This window comes from Manis javanica, chromosome 16, assembly GCF_040802235.1.
Source record: "Manis javanica isolate MJ-LG chromosome 16, MJ_LKY, whole genome shotgun sequence".
Taxonomy (NCBI): domain Eukaryota; kingdom Metazoa; phylum Chordata; class Mammalia; order Pholidota; family Manidae; genus Manis; species Manis javanica.
In genome coordinates, this window is record NC_133171.1 from 49181049 (window position 1) to 49199472 (window position 18424).

At 41.0% G+C, this 18424-nt stretch overlaps 1 pseudogene; it reads right to left on the bottom strand.

Moving 5' to 3' along the window:
* Positions 1-7255: 7255 nt before the first annotated feature.
* LOC140846906 (ankyrin repeat domain-containing protein 66-like) lies at positions 7256-15980 on the bottom strand (annotated as a pseudogene).
* Positions 15981-18424: the final 2444 nt, after the last annotated feature.

Consider the following 18424-nt stretch of genomic DNA (forward strand, 5'->3'; position numbering starts at 1 on the left):
CTTATTGATGATAGGCACTATATTTCAATATGCAATAGTTCAATATCGATAATACTTCAATAAAAAATACATGATAGTTCAGGCTTATAGGGTCCTGTGAGATAGTAGGAAATTTGGTGACTAATATTACCCTTGATTCTTTGATCATTTTTTGTTGCTGTCTAAAGGCATAGTCTTCATCTTAGTTCTGGTTGTTACTATTTGCTAAATAAATCCTTGTTGAAATTATATTGAATCAATATATTTCTGTGTGTCATCTCACACTTGTCCACAGTAAGCAAATATTAAAACCTCTTAAGAGTGACTTTTTCCCAAAAGAATATATGTCACATGGCCTTACCTACGTCTAATACATGACTACTAATAATGCCCTCTTCTGTACCCTGTGCCTCTCTTCTTTGGTCATTGGGTCAGAATTTTTATGTGTTTCTCTTTGCAGACATCTCCTTTATCCAGTCACAGTGAATGCACTCTTTAAAAAAGGTTTGTTTCCCATAAATGAAAAGAAAATCAAGGAGTTCCATCAACATTTTCAAGTTTATGATGAAGGTTTTGAGTATGCATCCCAGATACCAGAATATCTCCTAAGGTAGAAAGTTGTTTCTTATAATTAATTCTTTGACCAAGCTCCTCTCTGCAACTCATACATTTCTCTTATTTCTCTGTTTTAGGTAGATATAACAATAATTTAAGTGGAAGAGACAGAAGCTATTTCTTATGACCACTTTGTTTTTGGTATGTGTGGGAATTGAGGGAGGAAGAAGAAGAGAGGTACATTATTTCCTTTTTTACTTATTTTGAGGAGCAAAAATGAGAGAGAGAAAATTAAAATGAAATAAATTTATTTTGAGGCCTTTTATTCCATTCATAGCTTATTCTTATCACATTGATTGTGACAGTCTGGAACTGTGCTAAATCATCAAGTCACCCGTCTCAGAATCAGACATGGTTGTCCTTATTCCCTCTGAGACAAAGTAGGTTTGGCCAAATGTATTTCTCATCACTGGCTCAGATAAATGTTCATAAAATGGTTCAAATGCAAAGTAACACATAATTTTTTCATTTATAAGCAGCAGTTGGTCTACAGTGCTGACTGATCTGAGAAGATTAGAAAGATCATAGCCAGTTTGCTTTACCTGGCTTAACCCAGCAATGGGTCACTGTGCTAGTTTTTTATCTTCCTACAACTAACAACAGCCAGAGTAAAAATAGACCAAGCAAGCCGTGGGTCCTGTTTTCTTATTCAATGCTAATCCTACAGGCGGCCAAAGATTTACTTGCAGGAGCAACTAAAATGTGGCTGCTCTGCCCCCTCAATTTTCCTGGTGAACTAGTAAGTCAGTTAAAGTTCTAGCTGAAAATGAAGAAATTTGCAGAAATAATTATATAAGCATTCCTATTTTTATGCTGTGACTTATTACTCCTCAAGTGCTTTCAGATTACTTTATATACAAATTTTTTTCTCACTAGAAACTGGCCAAAATCCAAAAAGTGGTTTCTAGCATTTCTTGAGAAAAACATTCCAGAAATAAAAACACACAAATCCACAAAAGATAATTCCATGGTACGTATTCCTTAGATTTTTTTTTACTAAAATGTATTAGATAACATGAATCAATTAAAGTTGTTAAAAATATATTTTTCCTAAAATCATGAGATTAACTAGATACCATTTTTTGTTCCAAGTACTGTATTGGACACTTACATACATGATTTTGTGATTATATCCTCAAAACAGTGAAGTAGGTATTAATCCTCTTCTGTATAAGAAAAAAACAAGGCTACAGACAACAAATAAAACAGTTGTAAGGTTTTTTTTATTGATTATATGTTGTACAGTTGGTTGTGCCAACAGCAATAGGTGGGAGTTATGGCAAATTAGGCAAGAATAATAAAGCTCTACAAAGTAGATTTTGTTCTTGAGGCCACTGCCAATAATTGCTTCTCTCTTCAAGAACAAGAAGGTAGCATAGTGTAATCTAAAAAACAAGGCCCTGGCAATCAGCATCCCAAGTGTCCTGGATCTGTGATTCTTCACGTGTGGACCCTAGACATATGGTAGCATCATTTACAACTTAATAAGGACTTACACAAGAGTTTACCATTATTCTTATCACTGAAACACTTGAGGTTTTTAGTACTTAAAGATGGTAGCAAATGTTTTTGTTTGTTTGCTATAGTTAGTATAGCAAGAGTCATTACAGACAACGCTGCTTAACACTGGAGAGCAAAATTGCGTTAGGAAAAAAGGAGTATGTGAACGTCTAAGTATCTCCCTCCTGAATACAGGGAGTAGAAAGCTATAGTGGAATTACCTCCATTGACACGCTTTGTTTTATTAAGGATTCCATTTTGTAAACAGACTCAAACACACATTTTTATTTGCATTATTTTCCAGGACTTAAGGGTAAAGCCACATGTGTAAAAAGCTGCATCCAATAGATCTATAATCTATGGGCCTAGAAAATCAGGTTTTTAATGCCCCAGCTAAAACTCCCTACTGACAATACTACTAAATAACATTTATTTAATTTTTTTACTCTGAAGAAATGAGGCATTTTTAATCACAGGTACTTCAACTCCTTATTGAAATAAAGACGAATTTCAATTTTGCTGAAGCTAATCCAATGTTTAAGATTTGGGGACAGAATTCAGTTTGAACATTCAGGAACAATTTAACTTCATTTTTAATGTATCACTACCGTTTTCCATCAGTGTTCATACTGAGTTTTTAGACCCACATATTTTTTTAACATGGGCTAAGAAGGAAATAAAAGATTCTGTTGCCTTCTATTTCATAAGTAAATTTCAATGGCCTAGTTAAGCAGAAGACTAGGAGAAGATCTTTTTTTAATATCACACACACATTTTCTCACACCGTAAACATAAAATGTGGTGATTTCACCATGTTATGCTAGATATCTATTAAACCAGTATTTTCATTTAAAATTAAGGCTGTACTACAGAATATCATATCAAAGAATGAAATACATCTATAGGATTTTTCATGAGATATATATATATATATATACTTTGTGTTATAACCACTTACACTGTAAGTATGAAAGAAACCAATAAACGAAAATTAAACTTAAATTACTTTGAATTCTGTGAATCCATTATGACAAAAACAATAAGATCACTAATGTTTATGCGGTGCTTGCTCTGTGCTAGGCACAGTGTTATGCATTTCACAAATACATTACTCCTCTATTTTTCACAACAGCTTTAACCCAGAAAACTGGGGATTATTAAAACCAGAAAGCTTGGAGATTAGAGTGGTTAGTCACTTCTAAAATGTTTACATGCCTTTTATTAAGTAACAGCAGCAGCCTCTCATTAATATTCCCAAGCCAGCCATGGCCTCTCTAATTCCCCCGCTATCGGTTAAACACCCATGTGGACATGCACACTCACAAAAGCTTTCCAACTCTGTGGCTGAATCCTAAAAAAGCATGTAGACACTCCAGCTATTCACTTGTTCAGCCATCACTTACTCACTCTCAGTTGCCATCCAAACTAGAAATTTAGGAGCTGTCCTTGCCTTTTCCCTCTCACAGCAATTAATCTCAGGAAGGTCTGTGGGTTCACTTCATAACCAACTGGCAAAACCGTCTGCTCCCCCACTTCCCAGTAGTGCCCCATATCAGATCAGTATGGCCACTCCCTTCTGTGGCATCAGCCTCCTAACGAGTCTAACTAGCCTCCCCACAAAGTCACTCTCCAGAGGCAAGAAACTTCAAGAATGCTTAAGGAATGCAGAACAGGTATTACTAAAAGTCTATGTATTTGCCATACTATGTATTTATCTCGACATGTAGCCCTATGTGATTACTCAGCGGGTTAACATTGTTTTCATGAAAGGTCTTAAATTCTTGGCAGGACCTCAGATTTGTATTGTTTTATGGTTTGAGGACAAGCCACTTCACTTTGAGCTTTGGTTTCCTTATCTGTAAAATGATGTCACACCTTGATGATGTACCACCTCAAATTCTAAGTTCTTTGAGGTCATGAGTAGCCTTACTATCTACCTCTAAGATTTCATTTGCTTTTATAATTCAATACTAGGAATTCCGTGTGTACATTGGTGAGCTCTGCTGTGTTTAGAGTGTTTAATACTTCCTGACTGAAATCTGTCTTTGGTATGATATGGTCCACAAGAGGGCAGCCACTTTCTAAAAAACTGCACACGACAGTTTTGGTTTTACAGAAATCGTCACTTAAATTTCAGAGACATTTCAGGGATCACAGGATTGTAAACAATTTAAACTACATTTATAACTTGTTTAGATAGTTCAAAAGATCATTGTTAGTACCTTTTTTATTTTAATTTTAAAGAAAGAGTATCTCCAAAAATAGGTTGAATATTTTGGAGAGCAACTAGGTAGTTTTGAGGGAAGGTACTTCTAACCATGGAGAGAAGTTGATTCAGGGATGCACACTGATGAGGGTTAGGTAAATTTTGATGGGGTTTGGTGATGGAGATAGTGGTGATGTGAAGTGGGGGCAAAGTTACAGGGACAAGGGAAGGGGAGAGAAAGGAGTTGGGAGACTCTGGGAGGGTAGAGGTGGAGGGGGACAAACAAATGAATACCAAAGAGACCTTGTAGGGACACCCACACAGACATTAGGTCAGCACTTCAGACACCGTAGGGCAGCTGTCAAGCAGACAGAACATGATGAGGACACCCAAAATGTCTCATAAAAAGCAAAGCAGCCACCTAGCAGGCTGGTCAGGGCATCCTGATAAAACATGAAAAATGAGGTCCACAAGGACTTCTTATATGAGGTTGTAGAATTAGTAGAAAAAACATGAGCTTTTTCAATATGGTTTGGACTGGCCTTAGGAACACTAAATAAAATTTTAAGTGTAAAATACAATATTGTTAATCACAACTGCCACGTTGTACAGCAGATCTCTAGAACTTTTCATCTTGCATAACTGAAACTTTATTCCCATTGAACAGCAACTCGCATTTCCCTCTCGCCCCAGCCCCTGGCAGTCACCATTCTACTCTCTGTTTCTATGAGTTCAGCTAGTTTAGCCCCTCACATGAGCGCAATCATGCAGTATCTGTCCTTCTGTGACTGGCTTATTTCACTTAGCACCATGTCTCCAGGTCCATGCATGTTGTCACAAATGGCAGGATTTTCTTCCTTTTTAAGACTGAATAATATTCCATTGTGTATACAGACCACATTTTCTTTATCCATTTATCTGTTGATGGACATTTAGGTTATTTCCTCATCTTGGCTATTGTGAATAATGTTTCACTGCAGTTTAAGTATAATCACCTCAAACTGTAAGCAACGCAAATGTCCATCAAGTGGTGAATTAATAAACAAATTGTGTTATATTCATCCAGCGGACAAACTACCAACAAAATCAGTAACGTAGATGAATCTCAAATACGTCATGTTGAGTAAAAGAAACCAGATTCAAAATAACGCATACTAATGATTTGTTTATATGCAATTCAAGAATAGGACAAACTAAGTTACGGTGACAGAAATCAAAACAGAGGTTGGGGGAACAGGAACTAGAGTGGTAAAGATGGACTGGAAAGGGGCCTGGGGGAACTCTCCTGGGCAATGGGAATGTTCTAACCCTCTTTAGGATGTAGATTTCACAGGTAAACAGATTAAGCTGTTCAATTAAGCTTTGTGCATTTGATGTATGTAAATTATATCCTAATAACACTGTAGTCCTTTGGAAAAATAAGAGAAAACAAAACAAATAAAACCATGATGTTTAACTAGCCACAAAGAAATCGCAAAGCAAAGTGGAGCTACCAAGAAATATGAAGGCAGCATGGACAGAGATGCCTTCCCTGGCAAACAGACAGAAGCACATAGTGATGAATAAACCAAGAGCAACTTTCCAGAAGAGTGGGCACACCCGTAGCCATTCAGAAAAACAGGCATCTGACAAAGACCACGTCAGCAAAAGGGTCCCTCTGTGAAAGCTGGCTTGTCATCAGGCATCATCAGGGTCTGTAGAAAGGGTTGATGGGGCACAACAAAGCCTGCGCATTTGTCTATATTCTATTAATGTGTCTAGTAACTCACCTATCCACCCTACAACTGGGTCCTCTGCACTCCCTCCAGAATATCTGTAATCTGGCCACTTCTCACGACCTTCCCTGCAGCCACTGCCGCCCAGGCCACCAGGGTCTCTAGCCTGATGACAGCAATAAGCTTCATGACTGGTGTCCCTGCTTCCACCCGGCCCCTCTCCAGCCTATGTTCTACTCAGCAGCCAGAGAGATGTGGCTAAAACACCCTAGTCGTTTTCCATGACCCTTAAAATGAAATGCCCCGTTCTCACCTTGGCCCACAAGGTCTATATGAACAGCGGCTGTCTACCTCTCTAGCCTCAGCTCCTTCTCTGACATGCCCCCATCAGCCCCATGCTCCAGCCGTAGGGCTTCTTCCTGGAGCTCAGATATCCTGAACCTATCCCAGGTACAGCGGTTTGTACTTGCTGGGTCCTCCACTTGCAATGATCCTCCTCCAAAGCTTCTTGCTTTTGCTTCATTTAGAGTAGTGTTCCAATGGCCTCTATCGGAGATTCCCACCCTGACTCCACTTTATAAAATGGCTCCCCCACCCCCAGTTATTGTCTTTCCTCTTGACCCAGATGATAGTTAATTTTACGTGTGAATTTGTCCAGATGTTTGGTCGAACATTATTCTGGGTCTTTCTGTAAGGGTGTTTTTAGATGAGATTAGCATTTAAATCAATAGACTGAGTAAGCAAATTGCTCTCTGTAACATGGTGGGCCTCATCCAATCAGTTGAAGGCTTGAGTAGGACAAAAGGCTCTCCCCCAAATAAGAGAGAATTCTCCTGACTGACCACCCTTGGGAAATGGAATTGCTGGATCATATGGTTGTTCCATTTTTAATTCTTTGAGGAACTTCCATCCTGCTTTCCATAATGGCTGCACAAATTTACATTCCCACCAACACTGCATAAGGATTCTTTTCTCCACCCATCCTCTCCAGGACTTGTTATTTCTGTCTTTTGGACAGTAGCCACTCTGATTTCTGTGAGGAGGTATCTCATTGTGGTTTTGATTTGCATTTCCCTGATGATTAGTGATGCCGAGCACCTTTTCATGTGCCTCTTGGCTGTCTGTATGTCTTTGGAAAAATGTTGAATCTGAGTTTTCACCACTAAGTTATGCTGCCTCCCAGGAGCATTTCTCTCCTGAGTTACTCCAACACTTTTCTAGCTGGTCTTCCTGTCCGAATTCTTGCCCAGCTCCAATCTGCTTGCAATGCCATTATGCCACAACCAACCCTGCCTACAGCCTCTCAGAGGTGTTGTGTTGCCCTCAGGACACCATCCAAGTATCATACCATGGCCCACTGCAACCTGGCTTCATTTACCCTCCAAGGTCATTAAACCCCCATGTTACCATCTCCCCTGCTCTTCTCTGCTCCTGTACACACTCTACACTCCAGCTTTAGCTTGTTTGGGTCCCTTGCTTTGGACCCTCAAACTCAACACTCCTATGTCTGGGCCTTCATATAGCAGTTCCCTAGCCTACAGAGTCCTCTCCCCAACAGTCCTGCTTATTTCCAGCCCACCCTTCAATTTCCCCTTGAAATGCCATTTCCTCCAGAAACCTCCTTTGACTTCTTCAACTACTGTATGAGCTCCGGATTAGGGTTCCCAGAGAGTCCTGGGTCGCCCCTTTCACAGACCACCACCTTTTCTTGGTTTTGGTTGTTGAACTTCCTGCCTTCCTAGCTGGACCTGAACTATTCTGTTTGCTAACTTTAAGGCAAATCCCTAGTACAATGCCTGACACAACGTGTGCTTAATATGTATTCATTAAGTGTTTGATCATATTTATGAGCAGTAGAGATATGATTTTACTGTGAAGAACTCATCTATCCACTTGTATACATTTTCTAGAAGAGGTAAATCTACAGAGAAAGAAAGTACATTAATGGATGCCAGGGGCTGAGGGTGGGAAAGGGGAATGACTGTCTAATGCGCAAGAGGGATCTCTTTGGTGTGATAAAAATGTTCTAAAATTGGGTAGTGGTGATAGTTGCACAACTCTGTAAGTTTCCTAAAAGTCACCAAATTGTACACTTAAAATGAAAAGATTTTATGGCACGTAAAGTGTTAAAAATAAATTTCATCTAATGTCTGCTGGCTCATTGCCAACCAGTTTCAGAGATTTTTCTGATGGCAGGTAAGACAACCCAAAGTCTTACATAGCTTGACGTTTTTGTAAGAGTGATAATATCCAGACCTCAAATTTCACTGCTTCATATGCAGCCTTAACTTCTCAGTGAGAGGTATTTTATGACTTTAGATTTTTCATAGGCTGAAATCATCAAGTTTCATGGCAACTGATAAGGAGGCACAGAGTCACATGGCCATGAAAATTCCTGCAGTGAACATTAAAAAAGAAATCTTTGTGGATTAATTTGCTCAAAGACTAGTGCAATGAGTGCATGTGGTAGATAAGGCCAGAGAAATGCCTCAGTGTGAGCAGGCCAGAGATGGGAATATGATACAGAGGGTACCAGCTGATTGCCCAGTTCCTGAACTCCTTGATGTAAAGTTGAGAAACACTTGCATGATTCCTAGGGGGCAGAAGGTCTTTGATTTCTCTCCTGCAAATTTAGCAAGAATTTGGGGTCCCTAGCCCAACAGAGGGGTCCAAGTATTTATTCATTTTGGGAAATTCAAACCGAACTTAGCCTGTATTAATAGTAGCATTTATTGAGTAATATGTAGTAAAGAATGTTAGGTGCCTAAAGTTATTGACTTAGGGAGAGAAATTAGTAAACCTAAAATGTAGGGTAGCCAGTTAAAGTGCACCAAGCCAGCTGCCTGGTGGGGGCTCCCATGGTTTTCTGGCTTCTACTGTGGTGTCATCTGATAGGGAAGAAAAGCAAGGCAAGCCACCTATATAATTTTAAACATTCTAGTGAAAGGAAAATGGTAAAATTCATATTTGGTATCTATTTTATTTGGCCCAATATCCAAAATATTATCATTTCAGCATGTAATCGATATTAAATACTATTAATGAGCTACTTCACATTTTCTGTTCTAAGTCTTCAAAATCCGGTATGTGTTTTACATCTACCTCACATCTTAATTTGCATGTAATATTTTCACTGGAAATGCCTCATCTGTATATATTTACATTTCCTAAATAGTTGACAATCAGAGCTATAATCACATGTTCCATTACCTCATGCTCTCTCTCACTAGTTAGGTGGGATGAAATTAATTCGTGTCACGATTTCCAGTTATTTCCACTGAGCCAGTCTACTGTCCAGGTTGCTCCTCCTGGGTATATAATGATATTTGCTCAATTGGCAAGTCTTGCCATTGACAAGTCTTATTGTTCAGGAGCTGTCTGGGAATGGTCCATGAGGAAAAATCATGTAAAGACAACACACACCTAATAAGTTGGCTCTGCCACCAGGGAAAGGTTTCCACCAGGAAGCAGGTCTAGCCTCTGGGGCACGGGCTTTCTCACGCTCTCCTCTCCTTGGTATGGCCGACCCTGGTGGGGCCTCGACTTTTCTTCTTTTTCTTATTAGTGTTTTGATTCCGGGAGGGAAGAGACAGCTCCAGTTCCCTTTTCTTGGCATCCCAGTCTTCATCCTGCTGGTCCAATGGCAGCCCCTTCCGCCTGGCGGTGAGGCGGTGGGCCTGGCACTCAGGCTCAGCCCTGGGGGAGGGGAGACGGCAGCCCTCAGCACGCAGACCCCAGAGCCTGGCCTGGCTGGGGGGTGGGCCTCTTCCCGCCCTCCACACACAGCCGGGCACTTCAGTGATCCCATCGAGAAGGAAGGAGGGCAACTTAGAGCATTTCCAAGTACACTCTTAGGGAGGGCTCAGATCTGAAAGAAACTACTTTGAGAAGGCAAAAAAATGGCAAAGTTGGATGCTAGGAGGATTGAAGGCAGGTGCTTAGCTTGAAGAAGGTGCTGCTAATTTTTATTTGTTTGCATTTATAAAGTAACCAGTGTATTATTGGGAGGCTGTTTTCCTTCATTTATTTTGTATTTTTTCCTAATTATAAAGCCATGTTTGTTCACTGTATAAAATTTTGAAGTGCAGAAACATGTTAAAAACTACTCATAATTGCATATGTGCTATAGGTATAGATGGATTTATGTAAATAATAGTTCAATTATATATAATATGTAGATGACAGATATAGAATAACAGAACAGATGATAAATGGAGAACTAGATGAATAGGTCATCATACACACCTGGACAATAGGAAGCATACAAAAGTAACTTTTGTGTCTGAGGTATTTGTATTTAAGTAAGCATGTGGCTTGCTTAAAGTCGTTGGTGAAGCCACTTCACATAGACCAAATCTGAGCCAATATGAGCATGGATGGAATCGGAGGGGTGATGGTACAGGCAGGGCAAACATTTTAACTGCAAAGCATTTTTAAAAGTACAGTTCACTTAGAAGTTAACAAACCTGCTTGTCCTTCAGGTCCCATGCCCCCAACAAGCTAGATATGATCTCTTCATATTCAGACCACATAGTGTCCGTCTTCTGCCCTGTTCTTTTAACCAGTATCACTTTCTATCTTATATTAGTATAATTTATGTAAACAAGTTATGTCTTTACCCAGGCAGGTAACTTCTTAATGTCTAGCACTGTATCTGATTTATCTTTAAATCCTTTTTAGCATCTAGTTTGATGCCATGCACATAGTAGGACTCAAAAATATTTTTTGTACGAGAAATTTACTACTTAGGCTAAACTTAAAGTTGAATTGTTCTACTAAGATCCCTAGGATCTTCAGAAAACTTTCAAATACTGTCTAGGCTTCTTTAGGAAATTCTCTTATATCTTTTCTCTTTACCATCCTAACCTAGGAGCCCACCTACTTGCAATATGAGTGTTAAGAGATTCTGTAAGTGATCTCCTTGCCTCCAATCCTACCTGCACAGCACCACCTCTTCCACTACAAGAGAACCTCGCTAGCATCTGTTGCATCTTGCTCCTCCCTGATGAATTCATACTCATCTGCCTGCCCAGCTGTCTGTGGTCACTCACTCACCCAAGCTTATTCTCTACTTCTCTTCATCATGAATTCTCTACTTAGCCAGGCCATTTATCTTCCCACTTTCTCCCATATACGCACACCTTATGCACATTTCCAACTTTCTGCCTTCCCTCCAAAACAAGGATCTTCCTCTATCCCCCATTAGTCAGATCTTAGCTGTCTTTTAAGGTTCAGATTAATTTCCCCTTAACCAGAATTCCTTCTCTCTGTCAAAAGGGAAGTCCCTCATGGGAGCTAATGATGGTCAGTAATGACTTGCTCATGATGCAGTTGACCTCCGCTGTTTTTGTCGGCTCAGCACTGCTTGCCCACTTTTCCTGGTAGTAACACTCTCCACCATTTGGAGGAACTACTCCTCCTTCACTTCAGTTATGCTGGGGTCATGGGTCATGTTCATTCACCCACTTATCACTAGAGAGGGGCTGAGACTACTCAGAGAAAGTCAGCAGAGGGCAGCCAAGGCCAGGACCCTGAGGAATTTCAGCATCCAAAAGGCTTGCAAGTACAGGAGCTCAGAGAAATCATGAGAAGACATGGTCAGACAGACTGAAGGAGATCTAGACTAGAGCGGTGTCAGACAAATCAGGAGAGAAGAGTTGTCAAAAACCAGATTAAGTGGAGGGAAGATGTGAATTAAGAAGAGGTAAGATGCCATTGATTTAGCAACAAGAATATCCCTGGATGAGAGCTGATGCAGTACAATGACAGCGGAAGAAGTCTGAAAAGTGGGTGAGGGAGTAGAGACAATGATATAGATTAACTTTCGAGTTCCTTAGAAAAGGAGAGAAGAAAGTCATCGCAGACATGAGAATGACCTCTAATCACTTGTGTGTTTTTTAATAAGATCAATTGGAGCATGTCCATAGGCCAAAAATAACTGAACAGAGGGAATTGGAAAAAAACTAAAAATACAGAAGAGAGGATGAAAGAAGCAATGAAGAATGTAGGAATGATGATCCGAAAGGAGACAAAGGACTGGATCAAGGGTCTGGATGGGGGATGAGACTTCTTATAAAATGATGGGCAGCAAGGTAAGAAGGGAAAGATGTACATGTATATACAATATATAGGTAATAGAGGTTTAAAATGTATACCCAGGCTTCAGTGTTCTCTGTGAAGTAGAAACTATACCTTCTGCAGGAGATGCTGAATGTGAAGGGGACTTGGAATTGTCGATTGTCAATAGACAGCCAATCTAACTTTTAGGTAAACAGCCAAGCTATTCTGGGGGCTCAGCTGAAGATAAAAATCCTAGAAGTTCTGGTGGTACCCATCTACTTACCTGTGGGCTTTTCTCCAGCAGACTAAGCGTTGGAATGGAGAAGACAGAGACCGATCCAAGTGCGTGAACCCTGGTTCAGACACTACAGAAGGACAGGAGATGGAAATTTAAGAATATCAGGAAGAGAGGGGAAGGGGTGGCGTCCACATGCAGGCGGTGAGCCTAGAGGGAGGTGACAGTTTGCGAGGGAAAGAAGTTGGATGAGAAGAGGTCCCGATGCCCTCAAATACCTGTGTGATGATCCAGGAGCTGGTAAATGAAGAAAGGGAGCAATGGTTGCCTAGTGGTATATTAGAGCTTTAAAAAGTTTGGAGAACAATGTTGCTGAGCCGCATGGAGGAGGTCCCTGAATGCAGGCAGTGAGAGCAGGATGGGGGAGAAGGAAGAGTCTTTGAGTCGGGGTCAAGGTTCTGCTTGTTGGTTCCACAAATCACCTCGATTATGATTTTGAATATTTTACATGTAGGACACCGCTTTCCAGAGACGGTCTCCTTAGTTACTCCTACAGATGACTAATCTCATTGCAGGCAAAGATTTGATAGTCTAAGTTTCTGAAAATAATTTTATTTTCAAGTTCTTAGAAAGGCATCTCACTGTCACTCCCCCTGCTCACCAAGAACTGCCCTATGGATCGATTCGCTATCGATCTCAGTTCAGTTTTCAAGCAGTGCTGCCTTCACTTTGCTACTTTACTGTCTGTTGCATAAATTACTTATTAACCAAATCACAAATTCCTAAATTTTATTTCCATCCTTTCTAGAGCTGTACTTCTCAGGTACATAATGGATACTTAATTCTATTTGAATTCTTAGCTGACAAAATATTAACAAATATTAGGGAAGTTCTTATCTTTGGTGAGTGTGTGAGTAGAGATTCACAGATGAATAGAAGTTTTAAAAGGTAGAAGGGCCCTTAAGGATGATAGCCTAATTCACCTGTCTCATTTTAAATATGAGGAACCTGAGGATCAGACAGGAGACTTAACTTGTCCAAGGTCACACAGTTAATGTGAATATACAAATCTTGTCCCATGTTCCGTTTTCAAACCTGGTGTCCCACCTCTCTTATCTGAGATAATTTTTGTATAATTTAAAACAATAATTATAACAATTATATAATCAAAATTATAATAATTATGTGTGTTATAATTATTACAATTTGTGTAATTTAAAAACAATAGATTTTACATAATCTAAAACAATGCAGTTTATACCCCAAACTAGTCACCTCAGTGAAAATTTTATGAAAAACAACTCAAACAACATTTGGCTGGATTTTCTCATTTCATTTTCATTGACCTGAGACCGCTGAGTTGGAAAAGACCTTGATCACAGGCTCCTGTTTCTGTCCTTTCTGTGGCTGGAAATAAATGAAACTTACTTCTCCAGGAATGCCACACAGGCTTTCTGCCCATAGATCTGCGCAATCCTCTTTGGTGTGTCTCCAAAGAAGTCGGGGGCGTCGATGGCGGCATGCAGTGCATGGAGAATTTTGAGCACATTCAGATGGCCTGACTCAGCTGCAAAGTGAGCTGGGGTCCAGCCCACATCAGTTACCAGGCAGGGCCTGGCTCCATATTCTATTAAGAGCTGCATCACGTCCAAATGCCCTTCAGTTTATCAAGAAGAAACAGGAGGAGGTTAAGATTGAAACGTCTCTGCTGGACTAAGGCCAGGGCTCACCTAGATAGCACAAAGGAGGGGAGACATTGGCAGGCCCAGCCAATTCCTTAGCATCAACCCCTCCTCCCTTCTTCTCCCGCTCCCCTTCCGGGGACTCAGTGCTCCATCCTCGCCCTGTGAGCCTTGCTCCCACCTGGGGTTGGAAGCCATCCACTATTCCCTAGACTTCTTCTAGAACACCCCTCGGCCCCGCCCATTCCCGCAGGCCATTCCTGGGAGTCTTGTTTTCTCTCCCAAGTCACTCTACACTTGCCTTTGCTGGCTGGCAAGGCTTACTCGGCTTCAGGCAGTCTCGGTGCTGATTTAAAAAACAAGTATATTGTGACAACATGGATAGAACTTGAGGGCATGATGCTCAGTGAAATGAGTCAGACAGAGAAATACAAATACTGTATGATCTCACCTATATGTGGAATCTTAAAAAACAAAAACCAAATTCATAGATACAGAGAACAGATTGAGGGTTGCCACAGGCAGAGGCTGGAGGTGGAGGTGGAGGATGAATTAGGTGAAGGGGGTCAAAAGGTACAAACTTCCAGTTATAAGCTAAATAAGTCCTGGAGATGTAATGTACAGCATGGAAACTATAGCTAATAATACTGTATTGTACACCTGAAACTGATAGGATGCTGTATGTCAATAATATCTCAATAAAAAATATTTTAAGTCCCACTTACATTACAGTTAGCACAGACTAAGGGCACAGGCTTTCCAGTCCAATAGATATGGCTTCAGACCTGACAATAAATGCCACTGGCTAACTGTGGCACCCCTGACAAGAACAACCATCTGAGGCTCAGTGTCCTCATTGCTTAATTAAGGGTATTATCATGGCTTCCTGAGTTTTTTTGAGGTGCAAATAAAATTGCAGACATCAAGTACACAGCATAGTGTCCAGCATATAGCAAATGTTCATTAAAAGCTGCTTTGATACAGCTACCATCACTTTGTACTTAAATTTCTTTAAAATTCTCCTAACTGATTTCTCTGCAGCCAGTCTTGCTTCCTTCCAATCCATCCTCCATAGTGGAATAAAAACAAATTTTTAAAAAGTGAAGCTTACTAGAGCACTTTCTTACTTGACATTCTTCATTGGTGTTCTATTGCCAAAGGCCTTGATACGACCACTGGCTGAATTTTTGCCCCTGTTGCCCTCCCATCACATAACAGAGCTGTGTTAGGCACGGGGGACCCAGCAATGGACAAGACACAGTCCTTGTCCCACCACAGGAATGATACTCCATTCCTGCCAGAGGTCAAGAGGGAAGAGGGCTAATATTAACTGAGAGCAGACTGTGTGTTAGCCACGATGCACCCATTATCTTACTGAATCCTCACCACAAGATTCCCGTTACATAGATGAATAAACTAAGGCCTAAGGATGTTAAATAACTCATTTATGGTGCTACAATGAGCCAGTGGTGGTGCCGGGAATGAAATGTCCCATTCAGCTCTCATGAGATGGTCTTTCTGCTCCCCCATACAGACGACTGACCGGTGATTTCACAAATGGACACAAAGGGCTGGATTCTTCCCTAGGCATTTCCCACTCACCTTAAATCGCAGCCTAGTGAAGTGGGGTTCTGTCATTCCAGGTCATGTCCTTATAGTTCGGGTCACAGAGACCTCTTTTCAAAATCTTTCTCACCGAATTGCCGTCTCCTGCAGCCACTGCTTGGTGGAGCTTTGTCAGGTCTGACATTCTGGCTAACTCCATGACAACAACTACTGTAGGAAAAACATGCCGCTTAGGAAATTCTCTACAACTGTATTGCTAGTGAGTGATTCCACAGGCTTCTTTGTCATCTATTTTCCTGCTCATCCCGTATATTTGCACCCAGCGTTGCTTTGTGTGTGCGCTCTGCTGAGTGTATTTGGATCTTCGCTCCTCTGGTTAGTGTATGCCAGTCCCCTACCCCAAAACTATCAATGTTTCCCCTCTGACTACAGGATTATAGGCTAAAGTCACAGGCTGGCATTTGCTATTTGGCCTTAACCCATTTTCCAGTGCTTTTTCCTACTCTTGCTCCAAAGTGCTAGTAGTGTGACCCTGAGTTAGTTGTGTATGCTGTGCTTTACCTTTCTCATCCATAGAATGGATCTAATTTGCCAGGATTGTTGTGAGGATACAGTGACAATCCATGGGAAAAGTTTGTATTGGATACAGAGCAGATGTTCCAAGGAAATTAAATATTTACACTACACCAGTTTAGGAGGTGGACAAGATGTAACATATGAATAAAATGCTGACAGTTCTTTTTAATATTAAGACCAGCAGTTCTCTAACTATAGTCTACATATGCTTAGGAATTCCTAGGTTTCTTTCAGGGGATCCATGAGGCCAAAGTATTTTCATTAAAATATTACAATGTCATTGGCCTTGTTCGCTGTCCTGACAATTGTTCTGATGGTTCAAAAGTAATGATGTAGAAACTGCTGGTGCCTTAGCAAGAAGCAAGCTGTGGGCAGTGACACCATACTGGATATTGCAGTCATGGGATTCTGACATTCTTCACCACCACACATGCATAGTAAGAATAAATAAATAAGTAAATAAATAATACCTAAACTAGTTTCACAAAAGAAACTAAAGAAGTAGGAATTATTTGTATTAAATTACAATCCTTGATTATACGACTTAATAAAAATGATCATAAAATATCGTATAATGAGACGTGTCAGCATTTGGGAAGTCTGAATAATTTCATGAACCAATATTTTCCATGTGACAAGTGTATGATGTTACAAAATCATGCATGAGTAAAGAGATCCCTTCAAAATAGCATGAAAAGTACATTTAGATTGTTTCAGATTCTAGTCAACAAGAAGGGGCTGAGATAGACCACACACACACACACACACACACACACACACACACAAAGGATGAGGAGAGAGCCACTTAAGGTGGGGTCAGTGGGAATGTCTCTTTGATCTCAATATTTAAGTTGAGATCTCGGGAAGAATGTGGAGTCAATCATACAAACTGAGCCCCAGCAGCTGCAATATCAGCCAGGAATTTATGAGAAATGCAAATTATTGGGCCCAAAATCAGACCACCGAATTAGAAACTGGGGTGGATGGGGAGCCAGCCATCTGTATGTAGTAAGCCCTCCACATGGGTCTGATACACGCGGACTATGATGACAATCCGATAGTGGGAGAGGAGTGAGTAACGTAATGAACAGGCAGTGCCCTGGGTGCTATGAAGGTGGAGATTTTCTGGGGACAGAGGGAATGGTTGGCGGGAGTGGGTGAGCATGCTTTCTGCCCAGTAGCCCTCAGCTGCAGACATTCTTAGAACAAAGAGCAACGTGACTGAGCAGGCCTGAGCTGTGGGATGGTCACTTTCACTCTGCCCTGGGGATGCCTTCATCCCAGCCTGGCCTCTTTCCTCTCCAAGAGTCCAGCCATCTCAAGTTGACAGCTGGTGGGAAGCAAGGTGATTTGACTGGACTGGGATTCTACTGCTCAGTGCCCAGCAGTTGCCAACAGCAGAGTCCCTAAAGTGTAGGTGGTGACCAGCAGGGCCCTGGGTAACAGCTAGGCACAGCTGTGAGGTTCTCCAAGGCCTACAAAAGCAGGGAGCAAGCCAGTTTTGGCCAGTAACCATAGTTTACCAATCTCTGGTATATATAAAGCATTTGCAATCTTGTTAAATTGCAGATTGTGATTCAGTAGGTCTGGGATGGGGCTTGAGATTCTGCATTTGTACAAAAGTCCCCATAGCAACCACTGGTTCACAGACCACAATTTGAGAAGCAATCTCTCCCTTTGGCTGTAAGGCAGGGGAGAGACAGCAGTGAGGGAGACTGGGGATGTGATGTAAGGCAGTAAGGATGTGGAGGTTGTTTCCTGTTGAAGGACCACGGGAGAGGCCCAAATGGGTCCCAGAGCCTCTGAATGTGTAGGACACGCATGCCTTTCTGCATTAAGTGGGTGCTCAGTACATGTTAGGAGACAAGATGGCACAGGATGCATTTTGTCTTTTGGGCTTGTTTGTTTTGGTAGAATACCTTTACACTGGAGCATTTGATCAATGACAACATAAAATAGTAAACAGAAGTAGAAGAGGGTTTCCAACCTGCAGGTATCATGAAAAACCAAACCGTTTTTAGAATCAGTGGCTGAAGGCCTTTTTGCTTGCCTTTCACACAAACTTTTCAGTGGGTTTCACTTAGACCCACTCCATTTGTTCCACGTATGAGTTCATACCAAGGAAACTCCACAACTTCTCACGGATGAATTATAATTCAAGTAGGAGTATTCAATGGGTGGTTAATTTATTTTCAGAGGAATTGATGAAATGATCCTAAAATCTCATATAGACATGCAGGGGACTCAGAAGAGCCAAACCAATCTTGAAAAAGAAGAACAAAGTAGGAAG